Source organism: Etheostoma spectabile, chromosome 4 (assembly GCF_008692095.1).
Source record: "Etheostoma spectabile isolate EspeVRDwgs_2016 chromosome 4, UIUC_Espe_1.0, whole genome shotgun sequence".
NCBI lineage: Eukaryota > Metazoa > Chordata > Actinopteri > Perciformes > Percidae > Etheostoma > Etheostoma spectabile.
The window spans coordinates 9,219,530-9,229,388 of NC_045736.1; the positions used below are offsets into that span (position 1 = coordinate 9,219,530).

General features: G+C 41.2%; 1 protein-coding gene across 3 annotated transcripts in view; it reads left to right on the top strand.

The window, feature by feature from the left end:
* The window catches only part of cdh22 (cadherin 22), a 187,087-nt gene that overhangs the window by 74,740 nt on the left and 102,488 nt on the right, over positions 1-9,859 (top strand). The gene's annotated exons all lie outside the window — the stretch shown is intronic.

The window sequence follows — 9,859 nt, forward strand, 5'->3', positions numbered from 1 at the left end:
GGCTTGTCTACTGACATTGAGGTATCTAAAAGCCCGCTTCCAAATCATCTAGTAACTTTGTACTGTAATTTCACTTACTCACGTAGCTTTGAGACTTGACGTCAATTACTAGAAAAAAGTATCATCTCCAAAGCCCTCAACGTTTTCTCCAGTTACCAACGTTGGCTCTTCAATACCCTGCTTGCTCCAAACACATTGGTACATATTTCAGGTGCAGGTGACAAATGTGTATAATTTTTGCTCAGAAAGGGAATGAGGGATGACAAATTGGGGAAAAAGAGAAAATTGGATGGCATGATGTGTAATGCTAGATTTTCTATACCTACATGTTTATTTTTATGTTTTTTCAAGGAACAAATATAGTTAAAAATACTTGCTGAGAAAATTTCCTATCCATGTTGTTGCAAAGTCTTTTCTGCATCAATAGCTTTACACGCCAGAATAGGTTGCACAGGAAACCGGTGCCGATGGCACAGTACACCCATTTATAGGCTGATCATTACCAGGACCCCATGCCAAGTACACCTAAGGCTTGTGAGCAAAAGTTTAATATTCTATTGCTCTGAAATGCTTAATGTATGAAATGGATCCCTCTGCTTCAGACCAGTCTCCTGATTCATGATGTATCATATCTCCATTTTTAGAAAGAGCAATACAACCTTGTATACTCTTAACTTGTTGATGATAGTCCATCCAACTCGCTTTTGCATTGGCTGGAAGCAGCTCTGATAGGCCCCAGTGGCCTCTGGTTGTCCTGAGAGGTTCCTAAGTATAGTCGGGCTGAAGCTAAAGGCAGAGTCTGAGCAGTGTGTTGACAGACACCAGTGCTCTTCTACTATCCTGTGCCCGTGTGCACTGACAGCTGTCAACTACCTCGGTCGTCACCTGTCTTTAACAGAGACCCACACATGGACCTACATGGATGCGTGAACACACACTGACACAAAGAATATTTTCTTTGCACACATGCATGCACACAAGCATACGTGTCTAAGTAGAAACACACAGAGTCCAAGCTTTTGGCTCAGGCTCTTACTCCGGTTTATCCCTCCTGATCCCACTGCCCTTTCCTTTTTATGTTTGTTTCATTCATATTCTCTCTCTCTCTCCCTCTCCCCCTCTCTCTCTCTCTCTTCCAGCCAAAGCTGGGGATACAGAGTGCCAGCCACCCATGAGATGAGCGATTTAGTAATTGTGCAGCTGGCAGCCCAGGCATGGAGGTCTTTGCAGCAATAGTGGACACTGTGGCATGCATAGGCATAAAGGCAAGTCCAGTGGGGAAGGGAAAGAGAGAGACAGAAAGACAAAGACAGACAATCAGAGACAGAGAGACAGAGTGTAAGAAATGGACCAGGGGTAGTTTATGGAAAAGAAATTTAAGAAAAATCAATAGTCGTAAAGAGAAAGTGAGGGAAAAAAATGAGTGGGTGCAGGTTCATTTTAGTATGTGGGTGAAGGCTTTTGAGTTTTGAAGAGTAGAAGCAGTATTGGCAGCATGGGAGAGACTGAACAAGGAAAGTGTAAGGGGGGGGGGCAGAGATTTGAAGAGAAACGGAAGGACGGGCGTGGAAAAGCAGCAATTACTGTAATTAGTAGACCAGCTTTAGCAAGGCACTGACAATATGTCACCTCTCATTATAACCCGAACGCAAACACAGCAGCCTAATGCAAGGCAGCAACCATTTTCTAGACAGTTCCCTATGTCAATGCAGATTTTGTTCTCCCCAGTCACACTCGGCTGCATATCATTGACTTGCCAATACAACATGGGGTTTTGGATTCAGAATATAGAGTCCAGTTGAGAAGAGAGAGACACAAACAATAGCAAGGTCCAACTAGCATGCTGCCGGAGTACAGGAGGCAGCCAAACAGAAAGCAGCATGGATCCTCAAACTACATGGGGACTGATTCATTCAGATGGAGGAAATGTGTCAGATGTTTGTGCAGAGGTGGTTTGAATTAAGAATGACATGTTGTGGTTCGTTGGAATTGATGTTTGGACAATTATGGCACAATAACTGAATTGCGCTTTGAAACTGTAGGCGATTTGCATCAACATTTCATCTGACAATATATAGGCTTTAATAACATATAGTAGCTCATTGAACTTAATATTATTTTATCTATATCAGTTACTGACATATACAGTGCACAACATAACTGGAAACGTTGACAGTGCATTTTGCACTGCAGAGACAACAATTGTTTAGTAGTTTGTGTCCTTTTATGCATTTTATTTGTATTTTGTCAGTAAATAAGCAAACAGGTCATTAAAACTGTACCATTGCTAGATAAACAGGACATAAACAGACATGTTTTCTGTTGTGGTTTTTTTTTTTTTCACTCATCTGTGACATGGCACAGGGCCGCTGAGCCAAGTGACTGTGACAAATTGGGATTGGAAATGACAAAATAGGCTTTTTAATAAGCATAGTGGCGGGGATTGGACTCTGGTGTCGGGTTCACTCGAATAAGCACACTGTCTGAACTCGTCCTGGGCCCGGCTTTGATGGCAGCTTTCATCCAGCTGATGGAGAGATTCTGGGAACAGAAGATGGTACAGGATCTGTCTATCTATGTACTGTGTGTGTGTGTGTGTGTGTGTGTGTGTGTGTGTGTGTGTGTGTGTGTGTGTGTGTGTGTGTGTGTGTGTGTGTGTGTGTGTGTGTGTGTGTGTGTCTGTGTGTGTGTGTGTGTGTGTGTGCGTGTGTGTGTGCATAGGGACTTTTTGGAGTAAATGCAAAATCAGTGCACACATCAATCTGAGGCAGAGATATACTGTGGTGAGCGAGTGGGCTCTGGGGGGGTATTGGAGTAAATGTGACCATGTGTTAACCTCAGGCTATTAAATTCCAAATATAAACTCCTTCCCTCAGATAGTGATCATCTGTGCCAGGGTTTTCTTTACTGTGACCACTGACATGAGAAGTTATTGTTATAAAGAAATGCAGGGACATTTCTTAATGTCACCAGGCTCAATTGAGTTCTCACATGTACTGGATATGTGTAAGAATGTGCAGAAAACACAAGAGAAGGTTAATGAAACATCATACATCCCAGAAAATATCTTTTAAAGTAATACAGGTGGGAACTAAAAAAAACTATAAAGGGATGGTTAGATTTATGATATTTATGATGCTGAGACTGTTGAGCAGGTAAAAAAGGAAAATACTAGAAAAAATGGAATGGAGTGCAAAAGAAGAAAATGAGTTAGAAAGACTGTGTGGATGGGCAGACAGCATAAGAGATGATAGAAAAATTGTAAGGGCAAGGTGACGGAGGAGAAGACTGCGTTGAAGTCAAAAGAAAAAGACTACAAAACAAAGTGACAGAGAGAGAGAGCGGAAGGCTGAAAAGCAATAGGTTTTAGAACTTGTTGACAGTGAGTTTGACAGACAAAGACAGAGAAGGCAAATAGGTGCATGGAATATAGAATAAGATAGTGAAGGAAGGTGGCGGGGAAGTTAACTAATTGCAGGATGGGTGATGGAGGGGCAGGGAGAGTGTCTGTGTGGCGTAAAGGCTTGCAAAATTAAAAGTATATACTTTCGTTTACATTAATTTTCTGTGCATGTGATTGTGTGGATGCGGTTGTGTCTCTGAGTGAGTGAGTGACTGCCAGTGTCTGTGTGTGTTTGTGTGTGTGTGTGTGTGTATGTGTGTGTGTATGTGTGTGTATGTGTCTTTGCATATCAGTTTTTCATCATTATACCAGCCTTCCAGGAAGGAAAACATGTCAGTGCAGCAGGAGAATACTGCATTTTTGACAAGCTTCAACACACACAAATGTTTGTGAAAACATGAATTATGAATTAAAGCATTTTCTGCTAATACGCAAATTGAATCCTACAAGGACATTTAAATGTGTAGAGACTGATTCATCATTTACAACCAGAGTCAAACAATGTTTCTGTGCAAAACACTAAAGCAGCCTCAGTAATTTACAGTATTCAAATGCACTCCACACAACTCTCTGAAGTGGCAGCTAATCTGATTGGTTGGGAAGGCACAATTGAGAGGAGAGCGGGCTAATGGCAGTGCGGAGAGGCAGAGAGCCACAGATAAGCTTATCACAGAAACTTGTTTTGAAAACAAACTCAAATTGGCCACCGACCAATCAACGGCATATTGAACCTCGTACTAGCTGCAGAAAAATACAACGGAACAACAATGGATAAAATTACCCTCAGATTCCATTTATTTCATTTTCAGTTGTTCAGATATGTTCTATTGTGTGTGTTTTATGCTGCAGTTTTCTTTTTTTTTCCTTTATTTCATACATTCTTTAGATAGAAGCTTCCCAGAATTTGGGTCACCCCCCTACCACCACCATAAAAGAAAGGCATTTCATATATTCTCCCTTTCCCCCTCCGTGTTGTATTGAACCCAATCATCAACAACTGATCAAATCTGTTTCAAACATGAAACAAAATATTGAATTAATTGCCACATGAAATAGCACCGCCCAGTTGTGTTTGTTTGATACAAAAAAACACACATTAGACATTAGAACAAGCAATAATGTAAATGGAAAACAAATATATAAGTTTCTCAGTCTATAAAGAAGGATTATTTCTAAGCAGAATAAAAGATGCAGACAAAAATATGTATTTAGGATAGTTCAGTCATAATTGACTTGCTGCTTTGAGACCCGTTTTGCATAGAGCATCTTGGCTAGCTGGCTCACCCAGCTCTGTCTTTATACTGCTTTTCTCTCTTTTGAGGGCAATGTCACTATAAATAACAATGTATAACAACCATTATGAAGCTATATTTTTTAAGGTACAGTACATTAACTTTACCTAACCATAGTCACCAATTAGCCCCTTAAAGAAGCTAAACAGAAATCAACAGTTAACACTTTATAAGCCCCAAGACACCCAATGTAATGTGATGAAGCCAGTAATCAACAGTATGTAAACACACCTTATATGAACATAAAGTAACAGTCATGCAACATATCCTTAGTTTCAGGCAAACATCTACAGTGAGCCAAACATTCTGCTGTGTCAATCACCCACATAACAATAAGGAGGAGTATCTTTAAATCATGTTACACTTTGACAATGACATCATTATTTGCTTAAGAGTCGTTTGGCATTTTCTCTCGAACAATAGTAATTGTAGTTTAATAATATATAACAACCATGTTTTTTTTCACTTCAATTATTTAAATACCTTTTAGGCAGTTTTGACTTCAACACTTGAAAACATGTTTTTTAATTTAAAATTACTATTTTATTTTGCATAATGTTTTTTTTTATCAATTATTTAGTTATTTATGTATTCAATTATGGTTTTCTCTTATATTTTCTCTCATATATTTGGTTAGAGCAGCATGTCAGCCAAGGGCCCCTGGTCAAATGCATTGCAACACACACCCACACACATTGTTACATTGTGTGTGTGTGTGTGTGTGTGTGTGTGTGTGTGCGTGCGTGCGTGCGTGCGTGCGTGCGTGCGTGCGTGCGTGCGTGCGTGCGTGTCAGAGAAACAGAGAGGGCTGTCTGCCGGCCATTGGCCCCATGCCTATCAGTTTGCAGTGATCAGTCTTGCCTGGCTGTCGTCTGTCCACTGCCAGCTGTCAAAGGGCGTGCTCTGGGCATGCCCAATGATGAGAGGCTACAGCCATGCTTTAGAATCAATCCAGCACTCTAATAGGTCACGTATGGCTGCACAGAGCTTGCCAAAAGCTTTGGATTGGAGAATGACTAGAGCAGGGAATGGAGAGACATACTGGAGAGGAAAAAGAGAGATACACAGGAAGAGACAGATATGTCAGCCATATTTTCATCATCAACAAGTTTTGCTAGCCACTGCAAGAAAGAGAAAGGGTAGTAATTGACATGTCACTAATCTGCCTCCGCTAGTGAAGGCTTCTGACTCCACTGTGATGCCAAAGTTTGAGTAAAACCAGAACACACTAACATAAATCTGCTTTTCTCCACATCTAAATCCTTCGAGTTCCCTACTAAAAGGCCTACATGCAATCATGAGTAAATGTGTACACACTTAATGAAATTCCCCAAGTGGGGAGGCAGAACAGAAGGAGATTCATTGGAGGAGTGTTTGATTTTGTTTTTAGATAGCAAACATTTGGTGCTGAGCAAATGTTTCAGTTTGCAAAGCAACTTCTGGGCCATTGGTGCACGCAGAAAAATATTTGACACAAATGCTTTCTAATTAAACATACTCAAACTGCAACTGTTCTACTGTAAGGAAACAAGGAAAGTGTAGATAGGCAAAAATGAATTAATTCTATCCTCCCAATGCTGTTTGCCTTTAAGGCACAGAGGAATAAACAGTAGGCTTTTTGTTGCTTTGAAGTTATTACTCCGCAGCTCAGAAATATCTAATTGGAAATGTGAAAAGAAATATTTTCTGATCAATGTAGTCAAACACGGGACTTAAGATGAGTTTTCTCTCCTTTTTTTCTTCAAATATCATTCAAAGTACAACAAGAGATTCACTAGTTTTGATCAGGTATTTAAATCAGGAGATACTCTATTTAAAATTGAATTAACATGGTTCACAATAGGTTGAAATGTTGAGTCTTTGGCAATTAACTCCATTGCAATGTAATAATTATAAGTGGTATTTTTAAGGAGTCTGAGCAGTGGCGGTGGTGATGAATGACTGAAGGAAGAGCCTGAAGATCTGGATGGATGTGGTGTGAAGCGGGGCTTCTGTTGATGGAAGAAACCAGGGCCCTGGGAATGATGGGAATGGGAATTGGGTGGAGGGTTGCATTGATTTAGTCTGAAATGACAACTGACAGCAGCAGAGAGTAGAACAGATGGAAGGTTTGATTGCAACAACGCGTTAGCTCATGGAGATTGTGACAAAATCTGATTAGTTTAACTGAAACAGTGAACGGAACGCCCAGGGTCAGCTGATCAAGTTGGGAGAAGAGAGGGGGAGAGAGAAAATGTATTATTTCTATAAACTTAAGCTTCATATGAATTTTTCAAATTGATACAAACCTTTAATTTGTATTTGTGTAATTGACTCCAATACAATGTCAAGCATGTAGATTGAGTCATGACCCTTTAGAGTGGTCTATTCTGATCTATTGTGTACCAAATAGGGCATGGGTGCACAGTTGTACAGAAGTGATATAGTTTACAGAAAGAACGTTCAACAATAACAATCTCATTTGTGTTTCTCGGTACACATTGATCTGAAAGCACCAGGCAGATAAACAGGAACCTGCTTTTTTATTGTCAAAGTTCAGACCTGAAATGGCATTGTGTTAATAACCCTTGTGTCTGCAATGGTATAGGCGTGTTGCTAAAGGTAACAAGGATGTGAAATTAAATAAGATTCAGAAAGTCCAGTTTCCAGAATCTCAGAAACACAGTTTTATACCTCTATCAGAAAAGACTTTACATCTCTCGAAAGTTACCATGGCAGCAATAGTTTACCTAATTTATCTTGACGATTGCAAGGGGAACAGTAGAATTAGCACAATTTTACATTGCAAACACTGGGTAGTTTACCTCCAATCTGTGTCCATTTGATTGACCATTGCAGTGTGTTGCCCAATGATGTTGCATTGCTGCATTTAGAGCTTGGATAGCGGGTCAAGAGCTTGCAGGAATGTGGCAGCCCTACCGACAGTAGCCGTTTCAAAAAAAGTTGATGGAGGGGGGGTTCAAAGAAAGAGGCAAACAAGAGAGATTACTAACCCCAGGGTTCTTTGCATCTCTGGTGGGAGGCAATGTAGCGGACAGACAGGCAGTGATTTGACAGTAGGATGGTCTGTTTGTGAGCTACTACCTTGGCATATAGCGACTGTGGAACTGGAGACACAGACATGTTGGAACTTGCTGTTTAACAACACAACAGGGGTGGCCTGGCTACAGAAGGAAACGGCTCTGTCTCTGCAGAGAATGATAATAGTGTGTCATCTCCACTGCCAGGCAGCGTCGATTGGCCATCATCCACTGCAGGGGCAAGTGGTGGATCTTAGAAACGGGCACAGGGAGGAGTCAGAAGAGCCCAGTCACATTCTGTCTCACTTGTGTCAGAGCAAAGCTGCAGAATTCTGGAAAATAAGCCTATCACTGCCAACAAGCACACTCCAACTATTAGTGAAAGCAGGCAGCGGCATCAGTGCCGAGGCACACAGTGCACCACTGGTGCTGATCTGTTTTGCCAATCAGACCAGGGCACAATAGGGGGACTCTGCCTGTGTGGAAAGACAAAGTTGTCTTTGACTGTTAAATTGTCTCTCTGGAGTTCAGTGTTGTTATGTCTAGTCCTGAATGAATGTGTATGGGGAATGGGGTCAGAGACGGCCATTTTCGGCCCCCAAAATATCTGAACAACTATTGGATGGATTACTATTGGATGTGATACACAAATTCATATCCTGCTCATTGTAATTACTTTGGCGATCCCTGACGAGAGCCTAGCCCACACAGGGACGTGCAGCAGCACACAAACATGCAAAAATTACAAATAAAAAATGTCACTATGTGAAATAGTATTAGGATATAATATGCTTGCACATTTTCACTTTACGCATGAGCAGATCAGTTTCCTCTCTCCTTCCTGCTCAGCAAATCCGCCATCATAATAGCAATTCGCCAAGGTACAAACACACCTGGTATTTAAAGTGAATGGGAGATGACACTCCCACTCCCATTCCAATTGATTGGTTTATTGCATGTTACCCCCAAAACATACGTATAGTTAATCAAGCCACGAAGTACAACCCTTTTGAACCATACACATTTTACATTTAAATTAAAGCCCTGTTGTGCAACAACAACAAGTACAGCCTTACAGAGCCTCAAGCTTGGCTGTATATTCTTGCAAGTCTCCCAACATTTGCAATACTGGACTACCATTCAAGGTCAGTTTCAGTCACCTAACAAGTTCCACATTATGTGTGCTTGTTGTATTGTTACTGAATTGGATGTAACAAATCAATCCCTGCATCAAATGACTGAATAAACCATATATGCAATTTCATTACGGATATGTTATATGTGCGATTCCCCACATAGTTCCTCCATTAACAACACCAACTGTGCCAAGTGAAGGACACGGTCTAAGCTCTTTACGATGCTCCTGAACTGTTTGCTGTGGATGCTGGACACCCCCAGAGCAGTTGGTTTCTAATACCACGGACATTGCCTTGACCAACAGTCTGAGAAGGACTTATTTCCGGAAGCTGCAAGCACGCTACAAGGCAGGAGGAGAGTGAGATTAGAAGTCCTATCCCAGCCGGCAGAAATACAATAGGTTAAACCACCTGCTGGCCTGGGGAGCTTTTCTTCCACTGGTCTTGCAATCTTCCTTTCTTGAGATCATAAGGTCAGAGACATACTAAATGTTATTGTTTCTCCTTTTTCAGTCATCCGCTTTTTGTTCTAAATGTTTCAAAGAGACCATTAATCACACTCACAGCCACACACACACAGTCTGTCTCGTTCCCTCCTTTAATCTTTCACTCATTATTTCATTTTTCAGTTGTTTCTTTCATTCTCTATTTCTCTTGCTTGTTCTCATTTACCCTCCGTCTAACCTCTCTTTCTCTCTGTGTCTCTGCTCCGTCAGCTCTGTCTTTCTGTCTAACCTCTGTGAATGTTTCACAACAGCAGAGGACCGTATCTGCTCCCCCCTACCGCTACCCAATGTTTGTCTGAAGTATTAAGGGGTTGTTGCCTTATTGGATAGAATTAATTGATTAATACTTTTATCCAATTAGTGCGCCCTCATGCAATTAATCAGCTGGCTGACGTTGGGGCCGCTCCGTCAGTTGGACGAAAGGCAGACAGATGCTTTGGGTCTGGTGTGTGATGAACAATGACCTATCTCTCTCTCTCTCTCTCTCTCTCTCTCTCTCTCT